Genomic DNA, 22,189 nt, shown 5'->3' on the forward strand with positions numbered 1-22,189 from the left:
ACACGTTTGAGACAGTGAATAAATTGCCTTACAAGCGCACTTTTTCTTAGCGGTTCAGAACGTTCGCGACCGTGCTGAGTCGCCTGGTGCTTGCTATCAGCTATATTGTTGTTCACGGTCACCGTACGGTCGGCAAACTTTAACCATTTAATCATATCATGTTACATATTTTTTTAAATGCAGTATGGTATCTTGTACCAATAAACATCAATCAAACAATCAAATTTCAGTACTACCAATGCTCAGTCGCCTAGTGCTGGACTATATACGCTATTAGCTATATTGTTGTTCACGAGCACCGTACGGCCGACAAACCTTCATTCAACATCATCATTATCAGCCTGGTTACGCCCACTGCAGGGCAAAGGCCTCTCCCATATTTCTCCAACAACCCCGGTCATGTACTAATTGTGGCCATGCCGTTCCTGCAAACTTCTTAATCTCATCCGCCCACCTAACTTTCCGCCGCCCCCTGCTACGCTTCGCTTCCCTTGGAATCTAGTCCGTAACCCTTAATGGCCATCGGTTATCTTCCCTTCTCAATACATGTCCTGTCCATGTCCATTTCCTTTTCTTGATTTCAACTAAGATGTCATTACCTCCGCGTTTGTTCCCTCACCCAATCTGCTATTTTCTTATCCCTTAACGTTACACCCATCATTCTTCTTTCCATAGCTCGTTGCGTCGTCCTCAATTTAAGTAGAACTCTTTTCGTAAGCCTCCAGGTTTCTGCCCCGTACATGAGTACGACAAACCTTGTTCATTTATTAATATCATGCTACATATCTTTAAAAAAATGCAGTATAGTATCTTGCAGCAATACACATCCATCAAACTATCAAAATTCAGTACTATCAATGAAATTGTCCCAACCGTTTGCTTCCACACCGAAGTAATTGCTCCTCGTAGCATCAGTGACGCCAGACACAGCGATTACCCCGATTTTTTAAACTTGCGACGCCTGCAGATGCTATCGCATTAAAGAGCGTAGAGGAAAGCAAATTAACGAATAGAATCCAGAGCGCTCGATTTGCTCTTCGCAATCCGAGTTACAAATTGAAGCGATTTCTCGCTCCAATTCGTGTATTCGCTAACCGACAGCGGAACACAAGTTCAGCGAGGTTCGACTCCAGGGTGCATTGCAAGCGATGAACGTCTAAACGATATTCCTTGGGGCGCCCAAGAATGTCGCGCGACGACGTTGATTATCGGCAGGTCACTCGGGGCGAACGCGGTGGTGCCTTCCCAAGGCGCGGGCGAAGCGAAGGCCAGCGAGCAGCGGCGTCATTACCGCTCACTTGTTCGTGTAAGTTCGTTGCCGCGAGGCATTCTCGAGAGAGGCTTTGTTCCGGCGCGTGGAAACATCGACGCTCGTTGCAAGCTCTCTCCCTCTCTCTCCCTCTCTCTCTCTCTCGTTCCGCGACTCGAGCGAATGCGCGCGTCTTGCAAGACGCTGACGCGCATGCGCAAACCGGGGTTCGCATCTCGGGCGCGCGCGCAATTAGCCCGTCGAACCGCACTAATCTCCGTGAATCTCCTCGTAATGATATGGTAATGAAGCCGCGCCGGGCTTACCCGGTGCCTCATTTAAGCCGCACAAATTGAGAGAGCGCTTTGGCTGCGTGCAGCTCGATTCGTTTTATGCACCTCAAGCGAGCATCTTTCAGCCACCCCACACACCCCTCTCTCTTCTGTTTTTTTCTTTCTTCCTTTTTTATCAGCGTGCATAACGTGTTCGTTGTTGTCTTGCGGATAGCGACTGGCGACATGCGTGCAACGAAAAAAAAAAAATCCATAACGCGTCTTGTTAGGGTTCATTCGATTTTGGAATTATTTTAGTCGCCCTCCGCTGTGACACGGCTTTGTGGTATGCGTGCGCGCTGTTTGGGACACCGATAAAAGGAAGTTATCCGCAACTGGCGTTAATTAACGCTTTGTTAAAGGCGAGAGTTGGCAAGCAGGGATTTAAGCAAAATGTCCATAACTAACAGCGCTTTGTATATGATTAATAGACAAAGCGAGTGCGATTGTCTGTCTATCTATATCTGTCTATACCTATCTATCTATTCTTTTTTTTCTTTCTTTTTTTTACATCCGACTGAAATTTGTTGATACAGACGACCGCTTTTATGAAGGCACTACCGGCTTTGGCGGAACGTTTGACGTGAGTAGTTTCGATAGTATTTGCCAAAGTATTTTTTTTTTGCTTTGCTTTCTGGTAATGTTTGCAGCCAATAATTGACCTGTAGACGTAATTCGGGCAGGTGATGCAATTCAGTTTACGAAAGAAGTAGCATAACAGAGTGCACAATAATAACATATTTAATTACTCTGTAATCATGGCGACTCACTATAAAATACACAAAGATTAATTACACCACCTTGACAAGCTTTCGTTTAGGTCTTCAGAACATTGACATAAAAATATGTAAATCCCACACATTTACCTACGGTGGATCGTAATTCGTGATTTATATAGACGAAAGGATAGGGTCCATACTGCTAGATGTCTACTGACACTGCAGTCTACTAGATGCCTGTAAATAGTCATATGCTGTACAGGTTCCCTCTTTTTGAGAGATAACTCGGCACGTCTGCGCCTATAGCTCGTCACCAATATGCACCAAGTGCTTCCACATGAGCGCACGTAGCGCACGTTTCCTGCACACAAGTCACGTTTCGACGTCATTCGCCAAATTATCCAACTCCTTGGCACAACGCGAGCGTCAAACGGCTCCGTAGTGAGCCACGTCCGCGCGCTCATTATAAGCGTTCAACACGCCGCTTCGGATGCGAGAAGCCGTCTTTCCTCGAAACTCCGCGCCTCTCTCGACTATTCTTCAAAACGGCCCCAATCACACATTCAAATTCGGGAAGCGAGGTGGGGAGGGGCCCTTCTTCTTATCTCGCTGAAGTGACTTCATTTCATCTCACTCGCAGTTTTACCCGGAATGACCGCCAAATCAAAGCAACGACTGTCGCGCGCTTGCGCGAGACTTCGAACTCCTCCTCTTTTGCGCTCCTTCGTCTCGTTTCCTTTATTCCTTTCCGAACGAGCGCATCTCCTCTGTCTCCCTCTCTCTCTCTCGCTTTTTCTCCCTCTATTTTTCGTTGTTAGTTTTATCCTCCCCTTATCGCGTAGCCGTCGACTCGCGACATCGTCGCCCTCGTCTCAGCTCGGCTCCACCACGCGTCGCTCGCGGGTGCTTCATCTAAGCGGATTCGCTTTTGTGCGTAGCGCGTATATACCTACCTTACGAGGAGCTCCGATCGGAGAGCGAGGGAAGGCGCGTGGAAGGGATGAAAGAGTGCTGCGAGCGAAGAAGACAAGACGCAGCGGCACATGAGTGCGGAAACACCTATCTATCTCTCTATAGCGTGTTCTCTTCCAACGTAGAGAACAGGTTTTCTGCAGACGAGGTCCTCCCCCCGCACCCCCGCGCCCCCGCCACTTCACCCCCTCCCCGTTTCGCCATCTCCTTTTTCGGCGCCATCACGCGGAGCTTATACCGGGTCGCGCGGAAAAGTAAATAAGCACGCGGCTGCAGACTGAGCAATTTGGCGAATTGCCGACCTCGGCGACTCGTGAAAGCGGCTCCAAATGAAGGCTAACTTCCCCCGTTTGTCGCCTGTTTGCAGCGTTACTGGTGGTCGGAGTTTGTTAACTTTTGTTAGCTTTGTTTATATATAACGCCCTGAAACTTGTTGGTTTCTTTCCTTGCTTTTTTTTTGCGATAGCTGACTCGCATATAGAGACTTTATTGCCCTCGTTCCTGCTGCTCCTATGAAACGGCGATTTATCTGTTTTGCGATCAAAGTTGTTCCTCTCCTGTCACTTTGAGTGCGTCGTCCTTTCATTCGTGGCAGTCGATGAAAATCTATGTGTTGAAGGCGCACCGTTGTTCTTACCCTTTCTATTTCTTACAGCGTAAGGTGTTACGGGCTCATTCCAATAGCCAGTTCGGTTAGCGATGGTGTCCGCCGCTGGTGTCCGTCGCAGCTATCGGCAGGAATGAGAGAAAAAAGAAAATAGGGAGCAGACTATTCAACAAAATAAGAAATACAAAGCGCTACAGAAATTTAAGGCGACTGAAAACACATTCATAAGTCAGACAAACATGTGCGAGCGTCCAATGAAGGCATCTACACCGGTACTGTTTCTTGTGCAGCATATACACTACGAATGTACGTAGGCAACAGATTCCTGAAAAAACGACCGAGTGCTTCGCGGTTGTTGAGCGTGCCTGTCACGCATTTTATTGCGCCAAAGGCTATGTAGGCCAAGTACCATGAATATATCATATTGTGGGTGACAGAAATCCTTAAAAGGTAGGAAACTAATTGTGCACGGTGTGTTATCTAAATCTTATTAAGTGTTCTTTGGAGAATGTCCCAGAAGAACACGGCATCCCTACATTCTACAAAGTAGTGATCAATCGTTTCAGCACGTGGACACAAGCGGCAGTTAGTCGACCACGGCACGAAACAGTCCCTTTTTTCTAGCCAAGTTTGGACAGGAAGGGTTGCCGAATGTAACCTAAAAAGTTTTGATCCCTGGAGGAATGATCATTCGACGGACGCCCCTAAGTACGTCTAGGTAATGACATTCCAAATAACGCGCACGATAATGGAGAACAGGAAACATACTAAAGGGAACCTTAAGAAAATGCAATCATTCGACGACCACCTTCAAGAAGCCCCGAGGAGACCGTGGTGCACTCTGTCTGAAGACGACATAACTTTTTCTGGAAGGTAATTGATTAATCGAAATTGTAACTTCTCCCTTAGAAATGTACTGTTTACGTCACGAAAGATGACTAACCGGGAGACAAGTTGCTTAACAAAAACGTTAACTAGGGGGAGACCCCACTCTCAAGAGGCAAAAAAAAAAAAGTTTATCACGTCGCATAGCCTCAACACGTGAGCTCCTTATGTAGGTAGCAAACACGATGGAAAGCTTGAAACCTAAGCCGCGAGAAATGTAATACCTACAGGATATACATAAGTCGAGCTGCTAGGAACTTTTCTAGCTTCAGCTTGACTAAATATGGACAAATGCCGCACCTGCCACCTGTTAACCTTACGTTGTACTTCTGCAACTTCCGCTGACCAGTGTGGATTACTATTGTGATATTGAGAGAGCGGTACACTTAAGTACTTAAAGTCTTGCCTCCACTAAACACCTGCGAAGTGGGTTGGCATCGTACACCATAGATCAAACCAAGACCCAGAACTCTCCTCACTGCGCCACGCCAGCGCTTGCCAGCAGCTGCGGAAGCATGCCATATATACACGCGTCCTATCGCGCGAGGAGTCACGATATATGAAATGCGCGCTGTGTAGCGTCGATACGTGCACACTTTGCATTGCAGTTGCATATTATTGCACCAGGTGGCACACCATGTAGCAGTTGTATAGCTAGCGGTACAAGGAGAAGTTTTGATGAAGAAATAAAAGAAGGAGGTGTATGCAAAAATACTAGAATAAAAAAAACATTCATAGCATACCCATCAAGCTGGCTAGGTGACTATTTCTCACCGTCCCGTTTCAGAAGACATGCCACTATATCATCATCAGCAGCGGAAGCATTATGTCATGCCACTTGTCACGTGATGTGAGATGGGCGCCACGTAGCGTCGATACGTGGAAACTTTGCACTGCAGTTGCGTTGTATTCCACCAGGTGTCACGACATGCAGCAGTTGCATCGCATCGTGGCACATGTCAATGGATGTGACATGCGCGCCGCGTAGTCTCGATGCCTGTGTTTACTATTCGGTACACGTTATGGCGCCTCATCGCAAGGTACGAGTCGCTGCCGAAGAAGCGAGTCGTAGAGCTACGCGCGGCTGCAACGTCAGGCTCAGCAGACCGCTGTGCGCAGAGCAGCGCAAGCCGCAGCTCGGCGTCGACGGGGTTCTCGTGGAAACGGCGTAAGGAACCCTCGCCTACAAGACCCCCTTGTGCATGCTACCGAAAATGGAGTCCCTATGAAGCCTCCAGCTTACGCTATACGACTGCCGTGAGTGCGCAGCGCAGGCCAGTGACTTCTTTTTTTCGATCACTTCACCGTTCTCCGACCACCCCTTCCCATGGGCGCGAGGGTGCTTTAGACTTCGTTTGCTCCCCATTAGAGGACCCCAATTGCAATCTGTTGAGTCACATTCGACCCTCGCCCGCTAAAGCAGCCCTGTTCGTGGACGCGACGTACGCGCGCTCGTACACAAGGGAAACAACGACAAAGCTGTCGCGATGAGAAGCGCGACCGCGAGCTTGTCGGGCCAGCGGCGCGATTAGATTTCCCTACCGCAATTCCGACAGCAACGCGTGGCTGCAGCGAAACCTCGTAAACAGGTCCTGGGCACAGCGAACCCGCGCTATTCCCAAACCCCAAGGTGCGGCATAGCCGTATACGCGGGAATCTCATCGCGTGTGTACCCGCGTCCCGAAATACACAGAGCCCGAGGTGTAAGCGCCTCTTTATTCGATGTCCCTGCAGCGGCCGCTGGCCAATCACCTGCTGCTTCTCTTTCTTGCGTCCGCCAGCGGCGGTCTCGCGAGGTCTCGCCCGCGGTGCGACTGCCGCCCGGCTCGCCGTCTACGCAGGCTTGTCGTCGGCTCGAACCACTCACTGCGCGACGCGCGACAGACACAGGCCGAGCGTCGTCCCGGGGCGCTTTCGGCCCCTTAATAGGGTCGGAAATTGAGTTCCCGGCGTTGGGCCCGTAATCGCGCCTATTTGTGACGCTGTTATTACTTTATTATTGGGTTTAGCAGCCACGTATCTGGCGGCGGCTCAATATGCTCCCGGTTTCGGGGCGCCCGCTTCATCCGCATGAGCACGGCAGGGTAGCGCGTTTGTCGCCTCATTGCTTTTTAGCTCCCCCGTTTTCATCCCCGCTCTCCCCTAGCTGGCGGCCTCGTCGGAACAATATGCTGTCGGGAGCGGTGCGCGAGCGTTTTGCTTTGGGTTGTTAAGCCTAACGTGGCGCGGATCATTTTGTTTTGAACGTTTCTTCTTATTTTATTTCTTTCTCTTCTCAAGCGGCAGAGCTAGTATAGGGGAATGAGTTTTATGTCCATATTTTCGGTGAAAGGGCTCCGCGATGACATGCCTCGGACGACGACAAAATGCCTCTTTCGTTATGGTTCACTCACGCTCGCCGAGAATTGGATCCTTACGGCCGGTTATTGGCGACAGACGATGCATGCTTCGAAACGCAGTTGCGTCTTTTGACAACGCAACGTCCCCGATGCGCGTAAGCGCTGACGTCGCCTGCGGACATATAATAGGTATTGCGATATTGCCACGACGGGAAACCGAAAAAAAAAATGTCGGTAAAATGTATATAGATTTGTGGAGTCATCGCAACCACAAATACCCTAAGGGAATAACAGTACCATGATATTCATATACTCATGTTATACAAACGCTTAATCGCTGGATTCCGTCTTTTTTATAGAGTGGGAGCAAACCTTTCGTTGACAAAGTAATGAATCAGACAGGACGAGAACCGTGTTAAAGTGTATTGCACTCTATTTAATTTGCAACAGCCTCTGTAGCACAATAAAGAATTTTCCTGATGCCACGAGAATACGACGCCAAACTAGCCTCCGCTGCGCTGCATTTGATACACCCGAAATACGATGAAAATTCAGGGTTAAGCTGATTAGAACAATCATTGTTTTACCATCGTGATGACATTGCTCATCATAACAGCCTGGTTCAGTTCATTTCAGAAAAGAGGCTCCCGCAAAAGTTTTCCACTTACCTTAGCAAACCAGGTGCAACATGGTTAGGCTCCCTGCTTTTACTTTTTTTGTTCTCTCTCTCTTCCACACACACACACATTATATATATATATATATATATATATATATATATATATATATATATATATATATATATATATATATATATATATATATATATATATATATATATATATATATATATATATATATATATATATAGGGGTTTTCTTCAAAGTTCAGCACGCAGGACCCGACGTAGCATACGCAGGAACGAGACGACGAACTTTTTGGAAGACTTCTTTTACTTAACGTTTTCGGCTGGTGGACCAGCCTTCGTCAGAGTACAGTCGTACAGTCGTGTATATATATATATATATATATATATATATATATATATATATATATATATATATATATATATATATATATATATATATATATATATATATATATATATATATATATATATATATATGTATATATATATATAATCTCATCACTATTCTATTTCTCACCTACATACATAACTTGCATTTCCTTGCTAATAAATTGGCTGCTCCAGTATGTTTACTTCGTGAAATAAGTTGAAACGTCTAGTAGAAAAGCGCTTTTGGCTACTCCCACCATTTTATTTTTTAAGGCATAAAAAGTGCGGTATGATCATACATCTTCACTAAGTCTAACAACTACAAGAGTGAATAAACTTATCAGACCACCTCCGCGACCATAGACTTCCGTGATAGAGGTGTGTCCGGTATGCAGCGGATGCCAGCCACCTATTTTGGACGTGCCCTGAGACAAAGACAGTCCGCGAAAGTGTATTTAGGGGTGTGAAGTTCCGAAGCACCCAATCTGAAGTCTATGAACGATGGCTGGTCGAGAAGACCCTTTATAAGTCGCTTTTGCAGTGCTTGCACAATATGGGCCTACATGCTTACATTTAATTTCCTTATGACATTATCCCGCGTGGAAACCCAAGGAAATAAAAGAAAGTGTACTGAAGAGTGAAATGTCTCCCCTGTAGATGCACTTGTTTATGAATTATCACGCCTAGTCTAATGCATGGAGAAGTACTATTTGGAGAATGACACAACCTAATGTCGTCGATGCAGAGTCTGCCAGCATAGAAAGACAATTTCGACGCAACGTTAGCACTGACCATGTACTATTCGCGCGTTTACTAGGAGAAAAATGCGCATAGGCACCACTGATGGGCTCGAGTGAAGCCGGTGCTTGGATAGTATAATCATTAATGGGGCATAACGTCAGAGATGCTCTAAAGTGATCTCAAATAACTACTTGCACGGCGCCTGCTCCGGAGCATTTTGCAGGATGCACCGCCACACAGAGTTCCTGTTGAGGTGGAGCTATCATTGAAGTAGGAAGAGTGACATCAGAGAGGTATTAAGTATTTGTGTGAGACCTGTAACGAAGCCTGTACAAGTTGCACCCTCACCCAAAACCACTTACTGAGGCGAAGCCATCACTGAAGTTAGGGGAAGTTTCCCACGGGAGAGGTATTAAAGTACTTGCGCGAGACATGTCACGAAGCCTGTACAAGATGCACCACCGCACAAAGCTACTTATTAAAGTGAAGCCATCACTGAAGCTAGTGCAAGTTTCCCACCGGAGAGATATTGATGTACTTACGCGAAAGAGCGAGAGAAGGTAAACTTTATTGAAAGAATAATCGAAGTTTGTATGGTTGAAAACACGTCACGAAGCCTGTACAAGATGCACCACAGCACAGAACATATTATTGAGGTGAAGCCATCACTGAAGTTGGGGGAAGTTTCCCACCGGAGAGGTATTAAAGTACTTGCGCGAGACATGTCACGAATCATGTACAAGATGCATCGCCACGCAGAGCCTCTTGTTGAGGAGAAGCCATGATCGATGTTGGCGGAAATTTCCCACTGGAGAGATATTATTGTACATCCGTGAGATAGCGAGAGAGATGAACTTTACTGAAAGAATAATCAAAGTTTTTATTGTTGAAGACATGTCACGAAGCCTGTGCAAGATGCACCACCGCACAGAGCATCTTACTGATGTGAAGCTATCATTGAAGTTGGGGGAAGTTTCTCAGCGGAGTTGTACTACAGCGAAACTGTTCATGGCTAGAGTTTCGTGCATTTTTCGTGTCCGTCAATAAATATGTGTAAGCAAAAACTTCCGTTTTCCGCAGCTGGTTCCGATGCCGCTCCTCGTGCTAGCGTTCCGATACTGTCATTCCCTCTGCGAAGGCAGAGGGAATGACAGTTTATATATATATATATATATATATATATATATATATATATATATATATATATATATATATATATATATATATATATATATATATATATATATATACATATATATATATATACATATATATATATATATATATATATATATATATATATATATATATATATATATATATATATATGTAAGGAATCTATAACAGGAATAACAGCGGATGTATAAAAATAAATTAGTGCGCCTACCTTTCGTCACGATGACCACCGTTCAAGACAATGAATGTGTTCGTACCTTCGTTCCAAATTGTGTTTGAACTCTTTGTCGTGTGCGACACATCTTCACTGGTCATCCACCATCACGGAGTGGAATGGCTCATGATTTTTAAGTACTTGTGCAAGACCTGTCGCTAATCCCGTACAAGATGCACCGCCACACAAAATCTTATGAGGTGAAGTGACCACCAATGTTTGCGAAATTCTAACACCGGAATGCGATTATGCCTTAAGTGATCATACCGAAATAAGTGAGAAAGAATGAAATGAAAAAAGAAAGGAGAAAAGTGTCAATAAAGAAACAGAACTACGAGTGAATACGCTTTCCAAAACGTTAGAACTGTTAGCTACGCATCACATAACTTACGGGCAGATGATATCCAACATAAGAGAAGTACACCATCATGCTCTGGGAACAGGGCACAACATTATCTTTCAGTGGATCCCTGCTCACTGTGGCATCGTCGGCAACAACTTTGCTGACAGGGTCGCCCGGTCTGCCCACGAAGACACCCCAACGCGTCCAATACATTTGGCGAGGCCGGACGTTGCCAGGGAACTTCGCCTGCTTGCAGACAAAAAGTCGCAAGATTTCTGGAGTTCAAGTGCCTTCAATTGCCGATTGCATAAACTAGACTCCATGCTACGGCTACAACTGTCATCTAGCCTTTCTCGCGGCGAAACAACCTTGCCGTGCCGCTTGTGACTGGGAGTCGCATTCACGAACGCCTACTCATATCGAATCGGAATGGCCGAGTGCACGATGTGCGACTCCTGTAAGTGCGAGGAAACCGTCGAGCACCTATTGCGTACCTGCCCTCGCTACGACGTACAACGCCTCCCTCTGATGACAACTTTATACATATTGGACTCAAGACCGTTCTCCGAGTCGAAGATACTCGGACCGTGGCCTTACCCGTCACTGGCACGAAAAGCGATTCCTGCACAAGTACACTCCTTGAAGTGCACCGGCTTAAAAGACCGTTTATAGTGTCCCTGCGCATCCTCCCACACGCACTCAGTGCTCACTCTCTCTCTCTCTCTTCCTCTTTCTATTCCCCTTTCCCCACCCCCTGTGTAGGGTAGCAAACCGGGTGCTCGTCTGGTTGACCTCCCTGCCTTTCTTGTCCTCTCTCTCTCTCTCTCTCTCTCTCTCTCTCTCTCTCTCTCTGCAGCTTCACCATCTGCAACCTCCCGGTCCGAATCAAAAATGCAGATGCTCACTGACGCACACGAACGAACACGCAAAGAAATGCACACTAACAAGTACGTACATGCAAATGCATCAGTTATCCCTCTTTCCGCGATGACGACGGAACAAGGAATAATTCCACGAAAGGGAAGGAGGGGTAGATGGGGGGATAGTTTAACTTAGATTACTTTGTTCAGTATTTTTCTGCCCGACACCTCAAAGTAATATATTAAAGCAGTATAGAAAATGAAAACGAACAGATAAACAAAATGCAGTTACCGTCATGAATAAACATGCCGTGCTGACGCAAGTAGTTTTCACCTCACAAATTTATGTTTGGTCAGCAACGCCTACTTTACAAGACGCGCAGAGAGGAAGAGTTGTCGAGAAACTTACGCCAATTTTAACGCCCAGAAAGTGTTAGAAGCGACAAGCAACGCAAAATTTACGAAAGGTACTCATTTGCACGCGTCCCTCTAGAGAACAAATGCACTGTTCCGTATCCCGAAGCCGCTTACCTTCATTTCAAGCTTTCAAATCACAGGCACGCCTACAGACAGGCTCGTAGATCCACAATCCAATCGCGCACTTTCCTTCGCAGAAAGGCACACCGCTGGGAGGGCGTCACATTCATTTGTAGCGTGCGCGGGTGACATTACCCACATGGAGTAGCAAAGCGCCCGTACACGAAGGGCGAAGGAAAAAGGTTCGAGTTAACAAGAGATGAAGATTGACAGCGTTATCGAGTTTATCCCTCCCCGAACTCAATTCGCACTAGGAACGGGCAAACAAAAGCTCGCTGGGACACGAAAGGCGTCCCTCATTCCGACTCGGCAAAAGCGAATTTGTAACCAGAAGCTTCCGCTCGGGGCAGATGTTGCTTTACTCGCCGCCCCACGGGTTCGCACCGCCAAAGCTACTCCGACGACGACTGTTTCGTTACAATCTGTCCGTTTGTGCCGATTCTACCAGCAATGGAACAGAGATGTCGCCATTGTGTGCCGAACCCGCCCTCGACAATCAAATGTCGCCGCTATCGTCGACTGCCAAATGACGAATACGGTGCGCACTCATTCTATAACATTGTGTAACGCGCAGCACCTGGTTATCGCGGTACCACGAAGTATATCATTGCTTTTAAGGGCGATTCGTTAAAGAAGGAATGCGGACTCCTATACTCGTCTTTATTGACTGTTGTTACAGATACCGCCACCGCAGGTGCGACATCGATGGAATAAGGCTTATTCGCATACGCGTGTAAGTGAAGGTCGCTCGGTTAGACTTATGGCGAAGGTCATTATACATAGTCATATTGGAGCAGCTGCCCGAACCATCGACCAAGCCCTCTGGTCGTTGGAATCGGCCATGGCAAAAAAAAAAACATAAATCCGCCACGAAGAAAGAACTGTTCCAAATCTAATAGATTAAATTCACTGTCGGTTTTACTTTTTTTTTTCATTCAGCACCGACACACGTATTTGTGCACATCGGCAATGAAAACGAAAACCCGCATCGGTAGTAGTCATTAGGCCTTTTCAAGTAGCAAATAACAACGTTGCACGGCCTGAAATTTTGACGGGGAGCACCAATAGTTCGGCGTTCGAGGGAAAAAAAATATGCAGCTTCACCCAAATACAGAAATATTGACGTCGATAGCAAGCTTTAGAGTTGCACTTCAATTCCTGGGACGGTGTTCTACGAACGTAGAAGCGGGTGCTACATGTGGGCACGACGCAGCACGCAAGAAATTTGCTGCTGGGCTGAAAGAACACCGCCCTGGTATATACTAGGCGTCTCGCAACGCTGGATGGATGGATGGATGGATGCTATGAGCGTCCCCTTTGAAACGGGGCGGTGGGTTGCGCCATCAAGCTCTTGTTCTCATTTTGCCGAATGTCTTACCTGGATTATTTTTTTAACAGACAAAAACAAAATAAGCGTCGCCAGTGGCGTTGCAGGCTTCACTGGCTTTGTAATCTCGTGGTGCACGACATTAGACCGACGGAAAAGTATCGCTGTTAGTCATGGCTTAATAAGCGTTAACTTGACGTTTGTTGACGTCGGTAGAGTGGGTGCACCGTGCAGGAACATGCGTCAGATATAAAGGTCAGTACAGAATTACTCAGTTCGGATATATTTCAATTGTTCGCAGTCTAGCGTAGATTTCAGATTTCGTGCAGTGGCAGAACTGACCCCAAAACTTACGAATGCTGTGAGAACTCCTTTAGACAGAACTTCGCTCTCTTCAATATACGAGTTGCTCGGATTGGCATACATAAATGAAGGTGTTAAAAGACACAAGCAAAATGTTTAGTTGAGATGGTCACTACAGCCTGCCCTTTCATTGAAATCATAAGAAAGTTTATTCATATCGGTTCAGCAGTTGTTCAATGAGGACATTTCTGTATTTGGCGTTTATTTGAACGACAATAACCCCAGCCTAACTTTCGCTTGAAAGGTATCTTCTCCGCAAGAAGGATCATCGTGAGGAGAAGCCTTTTGCGTGTCGTCGTTTGAGGCGGCAGCCATGATACATTACATGCGTCGGTATGTGCCTATAACCGAAGATGTCGTCATTCACTCACACTGCATTATCTACATTATCTACATGTATTATCTCTGCCTTTATTGTACAGAGAACGTTGGCAAAAAACCACTGGCATGCTCAGTGATTGAAACGCGATAACCGGCCCGCTTGGCGGCCGGCGCTTTCTTCGCCACCGATGAGCACGGGGTGATTGCTGGAGGGTCAAGTGACATTCACAATTCGTCACAAAGGCCATAAATTCACCGCATATTATAATGTAGCAGCTCGATGTCCCCACCGCCCACCGGTGGCGCTAGAAAGCGCCGGCAGCCAAGCGGGTCGAGTATCACGTTTCAATTGCTGAGTACATCGATAAACCTAAACTAGCTATTCCTTCACCAATCCGTGCGTCAGCTGGGAACGGCAGTTCAGAAAATTTTCTGGTGTCTGTCTCAGCTAACATCGCGTTTGGGATCGAATGCCTCAATGGCCACAAGTCACCAGAGAAGAACACTACGTTTGTCTCCACTCATGATTCGGTAATCGATCCCGAGTCCGAAAAGCGTGAACCTTCGCTCCGCCGTCGACATCAAACGTCGTGCGCTCTCATTGTGGTCGTGCTGCAGTCTTCGTCACTGCCTTCATACCAACTGTCGCTGTTTAGGGCTAACACTGCGGGATTTTCTTTGAGTCCTCTTCACACTTCTGTATTTGTCTGTTTTGTTTTCTTTTGTTTGTTCTTTTCTAAAAACGAAACCTTTCTCTTCCAGACGGCTCATCCAGGACACATTGAAAATATCCACGCGCACGCGCACTGACGCTTGCGTAGATCCCTCGCAGCCGCCAATCCAGCACTGCTGCGGCGCACGCGAACGAATGCACATATATATAGGCAACGATCTTCGAACGGCGGCCCGGTGGCGTATTACATCTACACTGGTAGCACGCGAAAGAGTGAGACACTCGCTGGCAAGTGCGATGCGGCGGTGTCGAGAGCGGTTCTCGGGAGCAATCACTTTAACAAGGGATCGCGGCGCTTACCTAATTGCCGCCGGGCAGAGAGCGAGCGCGCCGTAACGCGGAGGAAAGCGGGCGTCGGCGAGGCCTCCTCTTGTTAGATACCGATTCCAGGGGCCAAATCCCCGGTATTTTGCCAATTACGGAAGCTAACGCTGGCCCCGAGGAAGCCCGATACTTGGCGACGACCCCGCAGTTTGGTAATCCCCTCTGACAGCCGGATTACCCGGCGCGGCGCGCTCCGGCGGCCCCGGCCGTGCACGATGGAAAGGGCGCGACCGCGCACGCCGGAGCGATGCGCCGCTCTGTACGCGCCGTGGTGCGCTTTTTACAACACGCCGGCAGGTTTCGCAGCCGTCGGATGCCGACGGGTGTACGTTTAGCTGTTAGTTTTAAGCTGTTACACAAAACGAAGTGAAAAGAGAGAGAAAAAAAAAAGTTTATCTACAGAAAGGCAGAGAAGTGGGCCTGAGCTATGAGCTTGCTCTCGTCCGCTACTCTGCACTGGGGAAAAGGCACGGGAGGAAAAGTGGTGATGATGTTGATGATGATGACGACGACTATTATGATGATGGTGTGGTGGTGGTGGTGGTGGTGGTGGTGGTGGTGGTGGTGGTGGTGGTGATGATGATGATGATGATGATGATGATGATGATGATGATGTGAGTAGGAGTACGTGCGTATGTACAAGTTCACAAAGTCGTGGCATCTGTAAAACCACGCGCCTAACCCAGTGGCTTGTAGAAAGGTTAAAGCAGTACTTGTAAACAAGGCTGCGCTGTTTGCATTAAATGGCCGAGGACACTAAAGAAATTCGTCTGATAGCGGCCTCTTATCGACGTTTGCAATGGAAGAGACCAGTTGCTGTCGTTCATGCGCGTATACGCGGGATCAAAGCAAAATATGTGTTCAAGTGTTTCTGGCACCTGCAACCTGCAACCTATGAGATTTCTATTACGCCTGGTGAATGCGACATCAAGGCGAATCCGGTGCACCATGCTTGTTTGGCTTCTTTTGAGCTTGTGAGGCATACGGAATTTCATTTCTGAGTCCCACTTATGCACTCGCTTGTGTCGTCGATGTGGTCGCGTCCAGCGCTCCTATGTAAAGTTGCGCATTACGCAACGAAGTAGGGCGTTTGCGTCTATTCGTGAGAACGCAATGGGTAGTTCAGAAGCATTAAAGCAGTTTGCGCTTCAACGTCTGCCTGCTCATTCCCTATCACACCACAGTGTGCAGGTATCCAATGAAAGGTGATATCGCTGCCATTTCTATTTGCATGGTCGATATGCTCTGTAATTTCTAGAGCCATTGAATGATATGAACCCCGGCTGAGGATATATATAGTCAATGTTTTGAGGAGCTGGCTTGGAATCGCAGAACGTCGTCCATGCGCGATTAGGCTCCTCGAAGAAAATGCCACCCGTAAGTGCCTCACCGATAGCAACAAGCTCAGTTGGAGAAGCATGGGAGAGGCCTTTGCCCTGCAGTGGGCGAAACCAGGCTGATGATGATGATGATGACGACGACGACGACGACGACGATGATGATGATAGTTTAAATCGCCCAGCGATGATCATATGTGCACGTGGGATGACGAAGGCTGCACTGGAGGCGTATGGTGCGACAGAGCCATCGGTATACACGTGCACAGTATCTCCGTACTCTGCATAAATGTGAAACCGAGATACTTGAGACCAGTGGATGGAACGCATGGCTGTTTTGTAATTCCAGGGATTTGCAGCGTAACGAAAGGTTTAGGCGGAACCCACGGAGGTATTCTCAGAATACAGACGGGAGAAAATCTTGGCGGAGGAATATTCTGATGCCACGATTTCGTCCTTGAAAAGCTGTAACCTGGGTGGGGGGCAGGGGGCCATGACAAAGGATGGTGTCTGTGTCGGGTCAACACGCGAAGACACATTCGAAGAGACTGGCGGACCAAGTATACAATAACAGGACAAGCACGAGCTTCCTAGATCTATTGTTCCATAGGTTGACGTGCATCATAATAGGCCCAAAGACGTTCGCAATGCTTGAGCTTGACTGCTCTCCAGCGTACGCACATATCTGTCCCATGCTTCAGTGCACCGGCATGCTGTACCATATATATACCCTATACGAATAGCGCTTGGTACAACTGAAGTAATGATGACTCTGAGGGACCCCATTTTGTTCCTGCAACGAAGCTAGAACAAGGTAAAGATTTGGGCTGTCGTTGATTGGACGAGACTAAATTAACAGCGCAGAAGTAGTACTTGGAAAAATAACTTGAACAGCCCTGTGCTCGTCTATTTTGTTCTTTTGTCCAAGTTTTTTTCTTCGCGCTATTAGTTAAATTATATTAGAGCAAGAGAGCTCTAAGCGTTCAGCTCTATAAATTTACCAGTGCTATAATATAGGCGCGGAGGCTACAACGCCTCCCCCACCCCCGCCTACCGAAAACAATCCCCAGCCTCAACGCCCCCCCCCCAAAAAAAAAAAGAAAAGGCAGTTCAGGACCACGAGACAAAATATAGGCATAAAAAACGCAACTTGTTATCTCGATTCCACCGCCACCCCTTCATCGTAATTCGCACAGATCTCATTTCTGCAGTAAGGAAAAAAAAGAAACGTCTTCAATGCTCACTTTAGGGCACAAGAAATTCAACGTATAACATCTAGAACTCTTACTCAGCTCCCGATACACAGTGAGTCAACTCATGGCAACTCGCCTGTTGCCCGATGTTATGTTGCCCGATGCTGTGACTCTCTAGTAAGCATATTGAAACAAAAAAAAAATATCTCAATCCAGTTTGAATAGTAAAGAGTAATGTTTACTTTATTCAAAAAGAAAACAGAAGGAAAGGGTTAGTAAAATGCACAGCGAATAACACATATTCGAAAAAAAAATGCTAAAACACATTCCAAATGAAGTCGAACATTTTCACATATGAATGAAAAGAAGATGCATACAGAAGTTAAATGTTTTCGAATATGAGCTATTTCTTACAACTGATAGAAAGCTCGTCGGCAGGAAGCCTGAACTTCGTCACGACTAAGATTCTCTCCCAGCAGCTGCAAAATCAATCTCAACTGTCTTGAGATACTCCCAGCATGTACACACAGTGTTGGGTTCCACTGCTTTAAAGAGTTTATTTTGGTTTGGACGAGGACACCTGCATCTCGGCGGCAGCCAACACTTTGTTTCTTGAGCTCAAGTTCCTTTAAAGAGACGGTGGCACGCTTACTTTCCCGCTCATCTCAATGCGTCGGTCCTTTCTGTTCTCGTCCTCCTTCCGCCGCGCGTTCGCCCCACGTACCATTTAAAGCATCCTCTTGATCAGTTGTACAGTCAGCAAGGGATTTTTCAAACTCCCTAGGGGCAGCGAAAACGTCCGAAAAATCGGGCAGTCCGAAAAAAATAAATGCAAGTCTTTAACTGCCCTTAAGGGCTCAAAGTGCCACAGGCATGTACTAAAAATCTCTGAAGGCCTGCCAATACACCTATAAGGCATATCGGTGTTCGTACTGTGGCAGGAAACGGGGGTGCACGCATGTGTAATTAAGTAATACATACTGCGTCCCGTGGCAATTGCCCCTTCCTGCGCTTCTTAAGCTTTACCGCAAAACGTTGCATAAGCTGCACTGCGTAACATTGCTGTATTGAGGCGGAACTAACTTTCGAAACCGGGCATTATGCAACACATTGTGCTTTCCGAGCTTCGAAGCCAATCAAGAAGATTACAAAGGCGAAATCGGTGCCACTGCTGACAGCGGCGAATTCTTTCAATGAAAAACACGGCACCGCACGGCAAGAATAGCAAACGTGGAAGCAGCTAGGCCAGGCGTTGCCGCGGTGGTGGCTACGGCTGCCATGATCTGCGTGCGAGAGCGCCGGTTCGAGGCGGCGAGATAATCAAAATGGCGGCGGTGGTGGCTTTGATTAATGCCGTTTCGGACCTCCAGTCACGGCAAAAAGTCCGAAATATCGGTCGGCGAAACGTTCTTGCGTCCTAAATTTTAGATATTCTTATACATTGACTCTATGGGACACGTGGTGGTGCCGCGAAGCCATGCGAATAATTGGGAATGTCCGAAAAATCGGGCGTCTGGAAAGTCGGTCGTTCACTGTACTCTGGAAACTCCTAGAGCCGACGACACGGCGTCAATGACGATTCGTTGCAATTCCTCTGTTACTGGAGCCATCATTAACGCGACTTTCGTTCCCCTTCAATAAAATTACAGCTAATTTTCCCTGATAGAAGCCTGAATTCCCTCAGTTTTCCCTGACTATTTCCAGACTATTCAAAGTTTCCCGGTTGGTAGACATCCTGCGTACAATATCGTACTCACCTTTGTATGTGGAAAAAAAACGAAGAAAAAAAAAGAAACGGTGACTGTAGTGTTCTCACGTGAGCACACTTATAGTCGGATACAACTTTAGAAAAAAGGGGGCGTTTACTCCTCCGAGGCGCGTGCACCAATGGGCGCGCATTCTGGACCGACGTCATGCGCCGGGCGGCCGGTGACTTCGCCGCTTCGGTCATCTGGGTGGGGCCTCCCCTTTTTTCTAAAGTTGTATCCGACTATAGCTCAAGTTTATATATATATATATATATATATATATATATATATATATATATATATATATATATATATATATATATATATATATATATATATATATACTGGCCCGCTATATGGCGTGAAACCCACACTGTATACCTAAGTTTTGCTTGCTTTTTTATTTGTATGCAATTGTAGACCGTCGTGTGTGACAGGATACCATAGGAATACAGCACACCAGGACCACCCCACGATAAGCACCTGGGAGCCGGAAGTTGTGACCAATTCGTCGTGGTATATACGGACCACATTCACTTTCTCTATCTTATAAAGGCATTCGCCAATGAGCGTCATGAAGTGGCTATAGCTGTACAGGAAAAACTACATAGGATTGCGGAGCGTGTTCAGCGCGAAATAAAAGCGCGGGCGCGTACACAAAACGCGTTGAAATGAGAAGAAAGCAACGCGACAGAAAACATTTTGCACTCGTTGGCAAGTGTGACACAACAATGGATGAAAGTCAGAAAGCCGCGTAACGTGGAAACACGGGCGTGGCACAGTGCTTTGATATCTACGACTGAGTGCAGAATGAAATGTCGTAATACTGGGACAGGTGATATATATATATATATATATATATATATATATATATATATATATATATATATATATATATATAGCACGTGACGTGCGCCTTGTGAGCTGCAGGGACGAGTGTCAGCCGATGAGCAAGGGTTGCAAGCCCTAAAACATTCCATCGTATAGCTAGCATTGAGAATGTAAACACTGCAAGTATATAAGAATACGCGGTCACTTTTATGTTTTATCGGGATGACTGCGAGAAAAGGAGGCCAGGACAAACCCGTTCACTCTTACGCTCAAGAACGTTCGAGCGTCGTGGAGGACATGGACGATGCGAGTGCGCGCAACATTTATGCTGAACTTCTACTATATACACACGACTTCGTTCAAAAGCTGTCCTTTCTTTCGGAGTTGCTCCTGTTCCGAAGTTACCGCTGAAGCATTAAATGTGACGACAGTTTGAGATAGCTCTAAAGACAAACTGGTGCCTTACCAGTCATTCATTCAATCAATCGATCAGGAAATTTATTATGCCTTAATTATTTCTAAAACGCGTGCAAAAACAGACGGACCAGTAGCTTGAAAGTCTATGAGCGATCCAACAGACAATGAGCTATAGCTTTACCGTACAGTAAAACACGTTGTGTGGCTAGTTATGCGTGTATACCAAAAATCAAATCACACGGTAGCGTGAGTCTAGGTGCATTTGATAATCTTCGGTCTGCCACCGTCATCTTACTAATGGACTGTTAATTTCACCACCTTCCCTCTCCCCTCTGCGCTCACGCGTTACCGTACCGGTCACACTCGCAGCTTTTGCCACGTGACTAGCCTTAATTTCAATAGCCCATTTGGCCAGCCTAACTCCTCGTGTTAATAGATCAATAAAATGATACCTTCGCCAGTGATTCCACCCGCACTCCCTCCCGCAGGCGCTTCGATGGGCGCTGCAACTTCCACCGGCGCTGTGTGCACAGCGGTGGACGGCCGCTCCGCGTGCGGCGGCTCCCGCCGGAACCTCCTCATGGACGGACGGCCGAAAGGGATGGGCCCCCCCCCCCCCCCCCCCCCCCCTGTGGGCCCAGCCGCCGGGGCGCAAAGCCGCTTCTCCGGTTTCTCGGTGTCCGCCCACCGCAGCGGTAGCGGAGGCAGCGGGCGGGGTAACGCCTCGAGACCCCCACCCCACGGGGGAGCGGCGGCGGCGCCGACTTCGACGCGCTCCTTCTCGGCAGCACCAGCAGCGGCAGCAGCCGTATCTCCGGCAGCGGCTACACATAAAATTAATTGCCCCAGGGCGGTCGGCAGCCCTTGAAGAACGTTGCGCCGAATTCTGCCGCTGCTGCCAAGTCGCGCGCCGACGACGCGCTTATCCCATTGGATGCGCACCTCGGACAAGTCGGCTTGCCTGCGCCTCTCGCGATTGATGAAGCTGCGCGCCGCCTTTCGTCAGCGGCGCCCGCTTCACTTAGAACACTTCGGAGAAGCGGCGACAGATAAGAAAATGAGAATCGACAGAAAAATAACGAGTACGAAACGGCTGTCGAAGCAAAACCCCAGGTGTTGCGCATAACAGCAGCCTCTGCCCCGAAGTCCACAACGACGACGACAGTGACGGTACAAAGACTACAGAAACGAGCATGCATGACGGCACGACAGCTCGCAAGACGCGGATTTGTGAGCAACTCTAAGCGCGCGCGCGGCAAGCATGCGAAACCTCGCACGAATCACTATAGGCGTAAATGCTGCGCAATATGTCGTCGTTAGCGCTTGCAACTGCATATGATAGACCCGCCGTGGTTGCTCAGTGGCTATGGTCTTGGCCTGCTGAGCACGAGGTCGCGGGATTGAATTCCGGCCATGGCGGCCGCATTTCGATGGGGGCGAAATGCGAAAACACCCGTGTACTTAGATTTAGGTGCACGTTAAACAACCTCAGGTGGTCGAAATTTCCGGAGTCCTCCACTACGGCATGCCTCATAATCAGAAAGTGGTTTTGGCATGTTAAACCCCATAATTTATTTTTTTTTTTACTGCATATGATACGCTG

The sequence above is a fragment of the Dermacentor albipictus genome, chromosome 4 (genome assembly GCF_038994185.2).
Source record: "Dermacentor albipictus isolate Rhodes 1998 colony chromosome 4, USDA_Dalb.pri_finalv2, whole genome shotgun sequence".
Taxonomy (NCBI): Eukaryota; Metazoa; Arthropoda; class Arachnida; order Ixodida; family Ixodidae; genus Dermacentor; species Dermacentor albipictus.